Source organism: Oncorhynchus keta, chromosome 8 (genome assembly GCF_023373465.1).
Source record: "Oncorhynchus keta strain PuntledgeMale-10-30-2019 chromosome 8, Oket_V2, whole genome shotgun sequence".
Classification (NCBI taxonomy): Eukaryota; Metazoa; Chordata; class Actinopteri; order Salmoniformes; family Salmonidae; genus Oncorhynchus; species Oncorhynchus keta.
In genome coordinates, this window is record NC_068428.1 from 46,668,353 (window position 1) to 46,684,793 (window position 16,441).

The 16,441-nt window shown below is 46.1% G+C and overlaps 1 non-coding gene across 1 annotated transcript; it reads right to left on the minus strand.

Annotated features, from left to right (window-relative positions):
* Positions 1 to 2,048: 2,048 nt before the first annotated feature.
* Positions 2,049 to 2,131, minus strand: trnal-cag (transfer RNA leucine (anticodon CAG)). Its single transcript has one exon. It is a non-coding gene; the product is annotated as a tRNA-Leu (tRNA).
* Positions 2,132 to 16,441: the final 14,310 nt, after the last annotated feature.

Here is a 16,441-nt window from a genome sequence, read left to right on the forward strand (position 1 = left end):
TTACTGCTACAGTAATGTTAGCATACAGGTTTGACTGCTCCAGTAATGTTAGCATACAGGTTTGACTGCTACAGTAATGTTAGCATACAGGTTTTACTGCTACAGTAATGTTAGCATACAGGTTTTACTGCTACAGTAATGTTAGCATACAGGTTTTACTGCTACAGTAATGTTAGCATACAGGTTTTACTGCTACAGTAATGTTAGCATACAGGTTTTACTGCTACAGTAATGTTAGCATACAGGTTTGACTGCTCCAGTAATGTTAGCATACAGGTTTGACTGCTACAGTAATGTTAGCATACAGGTTTGACTGCTACAGTAATGTTAGCATACAGGTTTGACTGCTACAGTAATGTTAGCATACAGGTTTTACTGCTACAGTAATGTTAGCATACAGGTTTGACTGCTACAGTAATGTTAGCATACAGGTTTTACTGCTACAGTAATGTTAGCATACAGGTTTTACTGCTACAGTAATGTTAGCATACAGGTTTTACTGCTACAGTAATGTTAGCATACAGGTTTGACTGCTACAGTAATGTTAGCATACAGGTTTGACTGCTACAGTAATGTTAGCATACAAGAGATTTACATTTAGTGGACACTCTTATCCAGTGTCTTACTGTTAGTGAATTCAACTAAGCGGTACAGTGGATATATAATTTATTAAATTATTATATTAATATATTATATTTTTATAATTATATTTTTTATATTTTTTATAAAGAACACGCCCCCCAAAAAAAAAGAAAATGACATTGAGTCATTGCTGTAAAACGTGACATACTGCTAGGCCCTCCAGCGCCTGCAGGAAGAAAAAGACAAAAACACCACAGAACGAAAGGGCTAGCAGACGGTAGGTAGGACCACCCCTGTCCCGCTCCTTTCTGGTGGCTGTGTGTTTCTGCTAAGAGAAGAAAGAGCATGTGCTTGATCGTCACCGGGCTGCCCACACCCACACCCACTCTCACTCCTTAACACAAACAAACTCTCAAAAAGATCTGCCTCCTGTCTCCTGTCTTAAGTAGCTTGTCCGGGTTGGGGTGTGAGTGCGGGCTGCTCTGACTCATTGGAGACCCCTGTTGAGACTCACTGGTTCGTCAAAGGAACTGGTGATGATGTCATCCACCCACGTCCACTGAGAAGGCTTTCCTGAGCCAATCACAACGGAAATGGAAATGAGTGAGCAAGTTCCAGACCCCACAAGACATTCTAACCCTCTCACCATTACAACAACACGATGAAGGAGAAAGTGTTTAGAAACCTATTCTATTCTTATTTACAATGAAATTGACTCCAAAATGACACAATACTTTATTTCCCATTCATTTATATTGGGCAAATGCAGCCAACGTATTTGTAGAACACAAGCTTGATGTAATCATTGCCTGCTATGAATAATATGGAACCAAATACTTCACTTTTTACTGCTTTAATACACATAAGTGAATGTGTCCCAATACTTTTTTTTTTTTTTTTGGGGGCCTAAGTACAAAAAAATGCTGTAATCTCTAAATGGTCTAGCATCACAGTCGTTGTATAATTTCAAATCCAAAGTGCTGGAGCACAAGAAATAGAAAAACTAGAATGCCCACCCAAATCACACCCCGACCTAACCAAATAGAGAAATAAAAAGGCTCTAAGGTCAGGGCGTGACACCATGATAGATTACGGAAATGTAATTTATAGATCAGCAAGTAAGGGTGCTCTCGAGCGGCTAGACGTTCTTTACCATTCGGCCATCAGATTTGCCACCAATGCTACTTATAGGACACATCACTGCACTCTAGATTCCTCTGTAAACGGGTCATCTCTGTATACCTAACACAACACCCAAGGTCATTTTGTGGTGGATGGTGGTGGTTGCAGTAGGCCCCTATTTCAGCAGCACTTTCAAAACAGGCTATAAGAGATCAATTGAAACTTTCAATTAAAATGAGTATTTTACATGTATGGTTAGAGTTTATGCTTTATTATTAGGTTGAGTGTAAATGAAATGTTCACTATCTCGGATTTTAGGTGAAACGGAAGGGGAAAAAAAGTGTTGTCAGAAGTGGGATTCGAACCCACGCCTCCAGAGGAGACTGCGACCTGAACGCAGCGCCTTAGACCGCTCGGCCATCCTGACTTCATAGATTAAGCGGCAGTTTAATCGTCTTTTAAAGGGTTATATCGATAAAATAATCTATAGGGTTTTACTTAAATTCAGATTTAGCAGCTAAACCTTGTTAAAATTGTTTAACACCAGCTTGCGTTAGCTTAGCTGCTATAGCATATCAATTTAGCATGCCATCTAACTAGTCATTTTAACAGGAGCTTCAGCTTGCCTGAACCACCGTGACGAATCCTTACTTTTGTCGTTGTGTATTTGTGATAAAAGGCAGCTTTCTGCTGACTCAATAGATATGTCTAGCTTGCTGGTCAAATAAGGGGCAGTTGAGTGAACAACTCCTCCGTAGCCGTGGGGGGACTCTCCTTTAGTTAGCTGTGCTCGATCTGCCATGATGTCCGGTGAAGGATCACCACACAGAAAAAAAACTACGTTTTTACAAAGTATTACGTTTGGAAGCAAGCAGTGTACAATTTTAAAAAAATATGCACAATAATGATGGTGCCTATAATTTAACGAAGCAGGTAAACCTAAGCAGAAATTGGTGAGAAGACTAATAAAACTATAAGGACCCTGGATTTATAAACGCGGATATCGACTCTCCCACCCGAATATTTTTTTCAATAGCGCGCTGGACTTCGAGCTAGAAGGTCCAGGGTTCGAGACCTGCTTCCTGCCTGTTTCATTACAATACTGTCACAAACGGCATGACCGTTGTGTCATTCTAAAGTTTTTTTTAAAAAGCCCATGTAGAATAGTTTCTAAAGCCCCAGGGCTTCCTGGCCTTTTAAAAGAGCAAACCCTGTCCAAAGAAACTGTAGTTCATAAGGTGTTTTAATTGTTTCTTAATTCCAACACAAGCCCATTCCATAAATCAAATATTCCCAAAATGTAATAACTAAAAAAATAAGTGCACTTCAGGATAATTTGGTATTGAAACTGTATTACTAAACAGAGAGGGCTGAGAGTATTACTAAACTGAGAGAGTATTGCAATTCACAATATCAGACAGGGAGATGCTGTAGCAATAAAAGTCGACAACAATTCAAAGATGTCTGCCTGCGTAGCACACACTCCCAGACACTCACACACACACACACACACACACACACACACACAGACACACACACAGACACACACACACATCCCAGACACTCACACACACACACACACACACACACATAGACACACACACACACACACACACACTCCCAGACACACACACACACACACACACACACACACACACACACACACACACACACACACACACACACATACACACTCCCAGACACACATACACACGCACACACACGTCCAGACACACACACACACACACATTTGCCATTACTATGCTGTTAAAAATAGGCGTGTTAAAAATGTGCCTCTCTCACTGTAACTCTTTTTTGCAGTGAAAAGAAAACTGGATGGTTTTTGCCATATGTTTCACTGGGATATTTCTGATTAATGAACTGGTTCAGCTCCGCAGAAAATAAATGTGCCTTAAAAGACTGCTGTTACATCAGAAAATGCATGTGACTTAAAAGACTGCTGTTACATCAGAAAACGAATGTGCCTTAATAAAAGACTGCTGTTACATCAGAAAATGAATGTGCCTTAAAAGACTGCGGTTACATCAGAAAATGAATGTGCCTTAAAAGACTGCTGTTACATCAGAAAATGCATGTGCCTTAAAAGACTGCTGTTACATCAGAAAATGAATGTGCCTTAAAAAGACTGCTGTTACATCAGAAAATGAATGTGCCTTAATAAAAGACTGCTGTTACATCAGAAAATGAATGTGCCTTAAAAGACTGCGGTTACATCAGAAAATGAATGTGCCTTAAAAGACTGCTGTTACATCAGAAAATGAATGTGCCTTAAAAGACTGCTGTTACATCAGAAAATGCATGTGCCTTAAAAGACTGCTGTTACATCAGAAAATGAATGTGCCTTAAAAGACTGCTGTTACATCAGAAAATGAATGTGCCTTAATAAAAGACTGCTGTTACATCAGAAAATGAATGTGCCTTAAAAGACTGCTGTTACATCAGAAAATGAATGTGCCTTAAAAGACTGCTGTTACATCAGAAAATGAATGTGCCTTAAAAGACTGCTGTTACATCAGAAAATGAATGTGCCTTAAAAGACTGCTGTTACATCAGAAAATGAATGTGCCTTAAAAGACTGCTGTTACATCAGAAAATGAATGTGCCTTAAAAGACTGCTGTTACATCAGAAAATGAATGTGCCTTAAAAGACTGCTGTTACATCAGAAAATGTGCAAAAGACTGCTGTTACATCAGAAAATGCCTGCCTAAAAGACTGCTGTTACATCAGAAAATGAATGTGCCTTAAAAGACTGCTGTTACATCAGAAAATGAATGTGCCTTAAAAGACTGCTGTTACATCAGAAAATGAATGTGCCTTAAAAGACTGCTGTTACATCAGAAAATGAATGTGACTGCTTAAAAATGAATGACTGCTGTTACATCAGAAAATGAATGTGCCTTAAAAGACTGCTGTTACATCAGAAAATGAATGTGAAAATGAATGTGCCTTTCCATCAGAAAATGAAAAAAGACTGCTGTTACATCAGAAAATGAATGTGCCTTAAAAGACTGCTGTTACATCAGAAAATGAATGTGCCTTAAAAGACTGCTGTTACATCAGAAAATGAATGTGCCTTAAAAGACTGCTGTTACATCAGAAAATGCATGTGCCTTAAAAGACTGCTGTTACATCAGAAAATGCATGTGCCTTAAAAGACTGCTGTTACATCAGAAAATGAATGTGCCTTAATAAAAGACTGCTGTTACATCAGAAAATGAATGTGCCTTAAAAGACTGCTTTTACATCTGAAAATGAATGTGCCTTAAAAGACTGCTGTTACATCAGAAAATGAATGTGCCTTAAAAGACTGCTGTTACATCAGAAAATGAATGTGCCTTAAGTGACTGCTGTTACATCAGAAAACGAATCCTCTAGAAGCACAGAATCATAATTGAATTAAATTGTTATTATTACTGAAGTTATAGTAATATGTAAGTAATATGCCATTTAGCAGACGCTTTTATCCAAAGCGACTTACAGTCATGTGTGCATACATTCTACGTATGGGTGGTCCCGGGAATCGAAACCACTACCCTGGCGTTACAAGCGCCATGCTCTACCAACTGAGCTACAGAAGGAGCACATAACTTCAAGCTTTGGGGCGATTTATAATCTATAAAACAAGACAATCGTGGCAAGAACATTGTTCTTCAAAACGTATTGAAAATTCCAAGTCTGTTCAGTCCTAATTACATGTGAACAAACAGACCACTGCATTAGTAGGGAGCAGCTGCTTTGCATTGTGGGGTTTGGAATCAGCTTCCTGTTATGGGTCAACGGAAGCCTAAATGACACCCTATTTCCTGTGTAGTCCGCTATGGTCCCTGGTCAGAAGTAGTGTACTGAATAAGGTTCCGTTTGGAATGCAAACCGTATCCCTGGACTGCCAGTCATGCAGACGTTCTTCTCTGGACTCTGGACAAACACACACAAACACACACACACACACACAGACTAGACTCCCTCTATGTTGCTAATGACTCCAGTCTCTCTGTCTGTATCTGTTGAGAACAGGTGTGGGACCTCGTTCAGCTGCTGCATTCAGCCGTAGGTAAAGGTGGGTGGGCGCTGGCTGGCTGCTCCTAGACACAGCGCTGCGCTCCGTCCCCCAACGTTCTTCCAGGGGTCCCCATCTGTCTCCCTCCGCTCCTCCTGCCACATGGCAGCCGTCCCTCGCCGAGTCTGGTCCATTCTTCGTCCGGGCGTCGATCACGCCCTGCTCGCCACCGCATGCTGTGTCTGTTGTCTCACCACAATGAGGTCGGAGAATAGCTGCACCCATAATCCTCAGCTGTACAGGTTTTGTTTTTGGGCGAGGGTGGAAGCCAAGTACAAATTGTAAACAGGTTATTATTTCGCTGTAATGTTAGCGTTAACACACTCCAACTGGAAATGTGACATGTACCTCAGCTCCTGCACATGTTTCATGTGGCTCGAGGTTTTATGGTGCCTGATGGAAGGGTCTGTCTATCTTCGTCCTCTTGTTCTCTGACCGACTTGACTGTTTTAAATTGTCTAGAAAGTTCATTGCACAACTAGATGGGGCGGCAGGGTAGCATAGTGGTTAGAGCGTTGGACGAGGAACCGGAAGGTTGCAAGTTCAAACCCCCCAGCTGACAAGGTGCAAATCTGTCATTCTGCCTCTGAACAGGCAGTTAACATGCTGTTCCTAGGCTGTTATTGAAAATAAGAATTTGTTCTTCACTGACTTGTCTGGTAAAATTAAAAAATGCTTGCATTTGTGTCCTCCTTGTAGAAGGGTGCCACTTATCCATGAAAACAGATCTCATTCATTATGTACATGGCACACTTTCTATTGTCTTTTTTTATTAGACTTTTATTTAACCAGGTAGACGAGTTGAGAACACCTTTATTTAACCAGGTAGACTAGTTGAGAACACCTTTATTTAACCAGGTAGGCCAGTTGAGAACACCTTTATTTAACCAGGTAGACTAGTTGAGAACACCTTTATTTAACCAGGAGAACACCTTTATTTAACCAGGTAGGCTAGTTGAGAACACCTTTATTTAACCAGGTAGGCTAGTTAAGAACACCTTTATTTAACCAGGTAGGCTAGTTGAGAACACCTTTTTATTTAACCAGGTAGGCTAGTTGAGAACAAGTTCTCATTTACAAGGTGACGACCTGGTCAAGATAAACACCTTTATTTAACAAAGGCAGAACACCTTTATTTAACAGGTAGGCAAACAACAACACAGAGTTACACATGGAATAAAACAAACATACAGTCAATAATAACCAGTACAAAAAAGTCTATATACACCTTTATTTAACCAGGTAGGCTAGTTGTTTATTTAACAAATGAGGTGAGGTAAGGGGTAGGCTAGGAACACCTAAACCAGGCAATAAATTAGGCCATGTTGGTGAAGTAATTACAATATAGCAATTAAACACTGGAGTGGTAGATGTGCAGAAGATGAATGTGCAAGTAGAGACACTGGGGTGCAAAGGAGATGGAGAAAAAGTAACCGTATGGGGATGAGGTAGTACATGAAATGATTTCTGTTATGTAAGTAGATCCGGGAATAGAAACCTAATGTAGGCGTGTAGTGTGACAGGTAGTGCTTCCCAGGCTCACTTTGGCCCTGTGTACATTAATGTATGTTAACAGTCACGTAGTTGAAATTAGCCACTTCTCCTTAACCTACAGACGAGAACGCAACACACGTCATCTGTTCCACATTCACCACAGGCCTTTAGCCAACCCAAGCTGCGACGCGATTGACTCGTCGGTCGTTGTCCACACACCAAACAACGTGACCTGACAGACAGCCTCCTACACACCTCCGGATGTGTTCTCTGGTCAACAGTAGTGCCCTACTTTAGGGCTCTGGTCAACAGTAGTGCCCTACTTTAGGGCTCTGGTCAACAGTAGTGCCCTACTTTAGGGCCCTGGTCAACAGTAGTGCCCTACTTTAGGGCTCTGGTCAACAATAGTGCCCTACTTTAGGGCCCTGGTCAACAGTAGTGCCCTACTTTAGGGCCCTGGTCAACAGTAGTGCCCTACTTTAGGGCTCTGGTCAACAGTAGTGCCCTACTTTAGGGCTCTGGTCAACAGTAGTGCACTACTTTAGGGCTCTGGTCAACAGTAGTGCACTACTTTAGGGCTCTGGTCAACAGTAGTGCACTACTTTAGGGCTCTGGTCAACAGGAGTGCCCTACTTTAGGGCTCTGGTCAACAGTAGTGCACTACTTTAGGGCTCTGGTCAACAGTAGTGCACTACTTTAGGGCTCTGGTCAACAGTAGTACACTACTTTAGGTCTCTGGTCAACAGTAGTGCACTACTTTAGGGCTCTGGTCAACAGTAGTGCCCTACTTTAGGGCTCTGGTCAACAGTAGTGCACTACTTTAGGGCTCTGGTCAACAGTAGTGCCCTACTTTAGGGCTCTGGTCAACAGTAGTGCACTACTTTAGGGCTCTGGTCAACAGTAGTGCCCTACTTTAGGGCTCTGGTCAACAGTAGTGCCCTACTTTAGGGCTCTGGTCAACAGTAGTGCCCTACTTTAGGGCTCAGGTCAACAGTAGTGCCCTACTTTAGGGCTCTGGTCAACAGTAGTGCCCTACTTTAGAGCTCTGGTCAACAGTAGTGCCCTACTTTATGGCCCTGGTCAACAGTAGTGCCCTACTTTAGGGCCATGGTCAACAGTAGTGCCCTACTTTAGTGCTCTGGTCAACAGTAGTGCCCTACTTTAGGGCTCTGGTCAACAGTAGTGCCTTACTTTAAGGCTCTGGTCAACAGTAGAGCCCTACTTTAGGGCCCTGGTTAACAGTAGTGCCTTACTTTAAGGCTCTGGTCAACAGTAGAGCCCTACATTAGGGCCCTGGTCAACAGTAGTGCCCTACTTTAGGGCCCTGGTCAACAGTAGTGCCCTACTTTATGGCTCTGGTCAACAGTAGTGCCCTACTTTAGGTCTCTGGTCAACAGTAGTGCCCTACTTTATGGCTCTGGTCAACAGTAGTGCACTACTTTAGGGCTCTGGTCAACAGTAGTGCACTACTTTAGGGCTCTGGTCAACAGTAGTGCACTACTTTAGGGCTCTGGTCAACAGGAGTGCCCTACTTTAGGGCTCTGGTCAACAGTAGTGCACTACTTTAGGGCTCTGGTCAACAGTAGTGCACTACTTTAGGGCTCTGGTCAACAGTAGTACACTACTTTAGGTCTCTGGTCAACAGTAGTGCACTACTTTAGGGCTCTGGTCAACAGTAGTGCCCTACTTTAGGGCTCTGGTCAACAGTAGTGCACTACTTTAGGGCTCTGGTCAACAGTAGTGCCCTACTTTAGGGCTCTGGTCAACAGTAGTGCACTACTTTAGGGCTCTGGTCAACAGTAGTGCCCTACTTTAGGCTCTGGTCAACAGTAGTGCACTACTTTAGGGCTCTGGTCAACAGTAGTGCCCTACTTTAGGGCTCTGGTCAACAGTAGTGCCCTACTTTAGGGCTCTGGTCAACAGTAGTGCCCTACTTTAGAGCTCTGGTCAACAGTAGTGCCCTACTTTATGGCCCTGGTCAACAGTAGTGCCCTACTTTAGGGCCATGGTCAACAGTAGTGCCCTACTTTAGGGCTCTGGTCAACAGTAGTGCCTTACTTTAAGGCTCTGGTCAACAGTAGAGCCCTACTTTAGGGCCCTGGTCAACAGTAGTGCCTTACTTTAAGGCTCTGGTCAACAGTAGAGCCCTACATTAGGGCCCTGGTCAACAGTAGTGCCCTACTTTAGGGCCCTGGTCAACAGTAGTGCCCTACTTTAGGGCTCTGTCAACAGGAGTGCCCTACTTTAGGGCTCTGGTCAACAGTAGTGCACTACTTTAGGGCTCTGGTCAACAGTAGTGCCCTACTTTAGGGCTCTGGTCAACAGTAGTGCCCTACTTTAGGGCCCTGGTCAACAGTAGTGCCCTACTTTAGGGCCCTGGTCAACAGTAGTGCCCTACTTTAGGGCCCTGGTCAACAGTAGTGCCCTACTTTAGGGCTCTGGTCAACAGTAGTGCCCTACTTTAGGGCTCTGGTCAACAGTAGTGCCCTACCTTAGGGCCCTGGTCAACAGTAGTGCCCTACTTTAGGGCCATGGTAAACAGTAGTGCCCTACTTTAGTGCTCTGGTCAACAGTAGTGCCCTACTTTAGGGCTCTGGTCAACAGTAGTGCCCTACTTTAGGGCTCTGGTCAACAGTAGTGCCCTACTTTAGGGCTCTGGTCAACAGTAGTGCCCTACTTTAGGGCTCTGGTCAACAGTAGTGCCCTACTTTAGGGCTCTGGTCAACAGTAGTGCACTACTTTAGGGCTCTGGTCAACAGTAGTACACTACTTTAGGTCTCTGGTCAACAGTAGTGCACTACTTTAGGGCTCTGGTCAACAGTAGTGCCCTACTTTAGGGCTCTGGTCAACAGTAGTGCACTACTTTAGGGCTCTGGTCAACAGTAGTGCCCTACTTTAGGGCTCTGGTCAACAGTAGTGCACTACTTTAGGGCTCTGGTCAACAGTAGTGCCCTACTTTAGGGCTCTGGTCAACAGTAGTGCCCTACTTTAGGGCTCTGGTCAACAGGAGTGCCCTACTTTAGGGCTCTGGTCAACAGTAGTGCACTACTTTAGGGCTCTGGTCAACAGTACTGCCCTACTTTAGGGCTCTGGTCAACAGTAGTGCCCTACTTTAGGGCCCTGGTCAACAGTAGTGCCCTACTTTAGGGCCCTGGTCAACAGTAGTGCCCTACTTTAGGGCTCTGGTCAACAGTAGTGCCCTACTTTAGGGCCCTGGTCAACAGTAGTGCCCTACTTTAGGGCTCTGGTCAACAGTAGTGCCCTACTTTAGGGCTCTGGTCAACAGTAGTGCCCTACCTTAGGGCCCTGGTCAACAGTAGTGCCCTACTTTAGGGCCATGGTAAACAGTAGTGCCCTACTTTAGTGCTCTGGTCAACAGTAGTGCCCTACTTTAGGGCTCTGGTCAACAGTAGTGCCCTACTTTAGGGCTCTGGTCAACAGTAGTGCCCTACTTTAGGGCTCTGGTCAACAGTAGTGCCCTACTTTAGGGCTCTGGTCAACAGTAGAGCCCTACATTAGGGCCCTGGTCAACAGTAGTGCCCTACTTTAGGCTCTGGTCAACAGGAGTGCCCTACTTTAGGGCTCTGGTCAACAGTAGTGCACTACTTTAGGGCTCTGGTCAACAGTAGTGCACTACTTTAGGGCTCTGGTCAACAGTAGTGCACTACTTTAGGGCTCTGGTCAACAGGAGTGCCCTACTTTAGGGCTCTGGTCAACAGTAGTGCACTACTTTAGGGCTCTGGTCAACAGTAGTGCACTACTTTAGGGCTCTGGTCAACAGTAGTACACTACTTTAGGTCTCTGGTCAACAGTAGTGCACTACTTTAGGGCTCTGGTCAACAGTAGTGCCCTACTTTAGGGCTCTGGTCAACAGTAGTGCACTACTTTAGGGCTCTGGTCAACAGTAGTGCCCTACTTTAGGGCTCTGGTCAACAGTAGTGCCCTACTTTAGGGCTCTGGTCAACAGTAGTGCCCTACTTTAGGGCTCTGGTCAACAGTAGTGCCCTACTTTAGGGCTCTGGTCAACAGTAGTGCCCTACTTTAGGGCTCTGGTCAACAGTAGTGCCCTACTTTAGGGCTCTGGTCAACAGTAGTGCCCTACTTTAGAGCTCTGGTCAACAGTAGTGCCCTACTTTATGGCCCTGGTCAACAGTAGTGCCCTACTTTAGGGCCATGGTCAACAGTAGTGCCCTACTTTAGTGCTCTGGTCAACAGTAGTGCCCTACTTTAGGGCTCTGGTCAACAGTAGTGCCTTACTTTAAGGCTCTGGTCAACAGTAGAGCCCTACTTTAGGCCCTGGTTAACAGTAGTGCCTTACTTTAAGGCTCTGGTCAACAGTAGAGCCCTACATTAGGGCCCTGGTCAACAGTAGTGCCCTACTTTAGGCCCTGGTCAACAGTAGTGCCCTACTTTAGGGCCCTGGTCAACAGTAGTGCCCTACTTTAGGGCTCTGGTCAACAGGAGTGCCCTACTTTAGGGCTCTGGTCAACAGTAGTGCACTACTTTAGGGCTCTGGTCAACAGTAGTGCCCTACTTTAGGGCTCTGGTCAACAGTAGAGCCCTACTTTAGGGCCCTGGTCAACAGTAGTGCCCTACTTTAGGGCCCTGGTCAACAGTAGTGCCCTACTTTAGGGCCCTGGTCAACAGTAGATCCCTACTTTAGGGCTCTGGTCAACAGTAGTGCCCTACTTTAGGGCTCTGGTCAACAGTAGTGCCCTACCTTAGGGCCCTGGTCAACAGTAGTGCCCTACTTTAGGGCCATGGTAAACAGTAGTTCCCTACTTTAGTGCTCTGGTCAACAGTAGTGCCCTACTTTAGGGCTCTGGTCAACAGTAGTGCCCTACTTTAGGGCTCTGGTCAACAGTAGTGCCCTACTTTAGGGCTCTGGTCAACAGTAGTGCCCTACTTTAGGGCTCTGGTCAACAGTAGTGCCCTACTTTAGGCTCTGGTCAACAGTAGTGCACTACTTTAGGGCTCTGGTCAACAGTAGTACACTACTTTAGGTCTCTGGTCAACAGTAGTGCACTACTTTAGGGCTCTGGTCAACAGTAGTGCCCTACTTTAGGGCTCTGGTCAACAGTAGTGCACTACTTTAGGGCTCTGGTCAACAGTAGTGCCCTACTTTAGGGCTCTGGTCAACAGTAGTGCACTACTTTAGGGCTCTGGTCAACAGTAGTGCCCTACTTTAGGCTCTGGTCAACAGTAGTGCCCTACTTTAGGGCTCTGGTCAACAGGAGTGCCCTACTTTAGGGCTCTGGTCAACAGTAGTGCACTACTTTAGGGCTCTGGTCAACAGTACTGCCCTACTTTAGGGCTCTGGTCAACAGTAGTGCCCTACTTTAGGGCCCTGGTCAACAGTAGTGCCCTACTTTGGGGCCCTGGTCAACAGTAGTGCCCTACTTTAGGGCTCTGGTCAACAGTAGTGCCCTACTTTAGGGCCCTGGTCAACAGTAGTGCCCTACTTTAGGGCTCTGGTCAACAGTAGTGCCCTACTTTAGGGCTCTGGTCAACAGTAGTGCCCTACTTTAGGGCCCTGGTCAACAGTAGTGCCCTACTTTAGGGCCATGGTCAACAGTAGTGCCCTACTTTAGTGCTCTGGTCAACAGTAGTGCCCTACTTTAGGGCTCTGGTCAACAGTAGTGCCCTACTTTAGGGCTCTGGTCAACAGTAGTGCCCTACTTTAGGGCTCTGGTCAACAGTAGTGCCCTACTTTAGGGCTCTGGTCAACAGTAGTGCCCTACTTTAGAGCTCTGGTCAACAGTAGTGCCCTACTTTATGGCCCTGGTCAACAGTAGTGCCCTACTTTAGTGCTCTGGTCAACAGTAGTGCCCTACTTTAGGGCTCTGGTCAACAGTAGTGCCTTACTTTAAGGCTCTGGTCAACAGTAGAGCCCTACTTTAGGGCTCTGGTCAACAGTAGTGCCCTACATTAGGGCCCTGGTCAACAGTAGTGCCCTACTTTAGGGCCTGGTCAAAAGTAGTGCCCTACTTTAGGCCCTGGTCAACAGTAGTGCCCTACTTTAGGGCCCTGGTCAACAGTAGTGCCCTACTTTAGGGCCCTGGTCAACAGTAGTGCCCTACTTTAGGGTTCTGGTCAACAGTAGTGCCATACTTTAGGGCTCTGGTCAACAGTAGTGCCCTACTCTAGGGCTCTGGTCAACAGTAGTGCCCTACTTTAGGGCCCTGGTCAACAGTAGTGCCCTACTTTAGGGCCATCGTCAACAGTAGGGCCCTACTTTAGGGCTCTGGTCAACAGTAGTGCCCTTCTTTAGTGCTCTGGTCAACAGTAGTGCCCTACTTTAGGGCTCTGGTCAACAGTAGTGCACTACTTTAGGGCTCTGGTCAACAGTAGTACACTACTTTAGGTCTCTGGTCAACAGTAGTGCACTACTTTAGGGCTCTGGTCAACAGTAGTGCCCTACTTTAGGGCTCTGGTCAACAGTAGTGCACTACTTTAGGGCTCTGGTCAACAGTAGTGCCCTACTTTAGGGCTCTGGTCAACAGTAGTGCACTACTTTAGGGCTCTGGTCAACAGTAGTGCCCTACTTTAGGGCTCTGGTCAACAGTAGTGCCCTTCTTTAGTGCTCTGGTCAACAGTAGTGCCCTACTTTAGGGCTCTGGTCAACAGTAGTGCCCTACTTTAGGGCTCTGGTCAACAGTAGTGCCCTACTTTAGGGCTCTGGTCAACAGTAGTGCCCTACTTTAGAGCTCTGGTCAACAGTAGTGCCCTACTTTATGGCCCTGGTCAACAGTAGTGCCCTACTTTAGGGCCATGGTCAACAGTAGTGCCCTACTTTAGTGCTCTGGTCAACAGTAGTGCCCTACTTTAGGGCTCTGGTCAACAGTAGTGCCTTACTTTAAGGCTCTGGTCAACAGTAGAGCCCTACATTAGGGCCCTGGTCAACAGTAGTGCCCTACTTTAGGGCCCTGGTCAAAAGTAGTGCCCTACTTTAGGGCCCTGGTCAACAGTAGTGCACTACTTTAGGGCTCTGGTCAACAGTAGTGCACTACTTTAGGGCTCTGGTCAACAGTAGTGCACTACTTTAGGGCTCTGGTCAACAGGAGTGCCCTACTTTAGGGCTCTGGTCAACAGTAGTGCACTACTTTAGGGCTCTGGTCAACAGTAGTGCACTACTTTAGGGCTCTGGTCAACAGTAGTACACTACTTTAGGTCTCTGGTCAACAGTAGTGCACTACTTTAGGGCTCTGGTCAACAGTAGTGCCCTACTTTAGGGCTCTGGTCAACAGTAGTGCACTACTTTAGGGCTCTGGTCAACAGTAGTGCCCTACTTTAGGGCTCTGGTCAACAGTAGTGCACTACTTTAGGGCTCTGGTCAACAGTAGTGCCCTACTTTAGGGCTCTGGTCAACAGTAGTGCCCTACTTTAGGGCTCTGGTCAACAGTAGTGCCCTACTTTAGGGCTCAGGTCAACAGTAGTGCCCTACTTTAGGGCTCTGGTCAACAGTAGTGCCCTACTTTAGAGCTCTGGTCAACAGTAGTGCCCTACTTTATGGCCCTGGTCAACAGTAGTGCCCTACTTTATGGCCCTGGTCAACAGTAGTGCCCTACTTTAGGGCCATGGTCAACAGTAGTGCCCTACTTTAGGGCTCTGGTCAACAGTAGTGCCTTACTTTAAGGCTCTGGTCAACAGTAGAGCCCTACTTTAGGGCCCTGGTCAACAGTAGTGCCTTACTTTAAGGCTCTGGTCAACAGTAGAGCCCTACATTAGGGCCCTGGTCAACAGTAGTGCCCTACTTTAGGGCCCTGGTCAACAGTAGTGCCCTACTTTAGGGCTCTGGTCAACAGGAGTGCCCTACTTTAGGGCTCTGGTCAACAGTAGTGCACTACTTTAGGGCTCTGGTCAACAGTAGTGCCCTACTTTAGGGCTCTGGTCAACAGTAGAGCCCTACTTTAGGGCCCTGGTCAACAGTAGTGCCCTACTTTAGGGCCCTGGTCAACAGTAGTGCCCTACTTTAGGGCCCTGGTCAACAGTAGATCCCTACTTTAGGGCTCTGGTCAACAGTAGTGCCCTACTTTAGGGCTCTGGTCAACAGTAGTGCCCAACCTAAGGGCCCTGGTCAACAGTAGTGCCCTACTTTAGGGCCATGGTAAACAGTAGTGCCCTACTTTAGTGCTCTGGTCAACAGTAGTGCCCTACTTTAGGGCTCTGGTCAACAGTAGTGCCCTACTTTAGGGCTCTGGTCAACAGTAGTGCCCTACTTTAGGGCTCTGGTCAACAGTAGTGCCCTACTTTAGGGCTCTGGTCAACAGTAGTGCCCTACTTTAGGGCTCTGGTCAACAGTAGTGCACTACTTTAGGGCTCTGGTCAACAGTAGTACACTACTTTAGGTCTCTGGTCAACAGTAGTGCACTACTTTAGGGCTCTGGTCAACAGTAGTGCCCTACTTTAGGGCTCTGGTCAACAGTAGTGCACTACTTTAGGGCTCTGGTCAACAGTAGTGCCCTACTTTAGGGCTCTGGTCAACAGTAGTGCACTACTTTAGGGCTCTGGTCAACAGTACTGCCCTACTTTAGGGCTCTGGTCAACAGTAGTGCCCTACTTTAGGGCCCTGGTCAACAGTAGTGCCCTACTTTAGGGCCCTGGTCAACAGTAGTGCCCTACTTTAGGGCTCTGGTCAACAGTAGTGCCCTACTTTAGGGCCCTGGTCAACAGTAGTGCCCTACTTTAGGGCTCTGGTCAACAGTAGTGCCCTACTTTAGGGCTCTGGTCAACAGTAGTGCCCTACCTTAGGGCCCTGGTCAACAGTAGTGCCCTACTTTAGGGCCATGGTAAACAGTAGTGCCCTACTTTAGTGCTCTGGTCAACAGTAGTGCCCTACTTTAGGGCTCTGGTCAACAGTAGTGCCCTACTTTAGGGCTCTGGTCAACAGTAGTGCCCTACTTTAGGGCTCTGGTCAACAGTAGTGCCCTACTTTAGGGCTCTGGTCAACAGTAGAGCCCTACATTAGGGCCCTGGTCAACAGTAGTGCCCTACTTTAGGGCTCTGGTCAACAGGAGTGCCCTACTTTAGGGCTCTGGTCAACAGTAGTGCACTACTTTAGGGCTCTGGTCAACAGTAGTGCACTACTTTAGGGCTCTGGTCAACAGTAGTGCACTACTTTAGGGCTCTGGTCAACAGGAGTGCCCTACTTTAGGGCTCTGGTC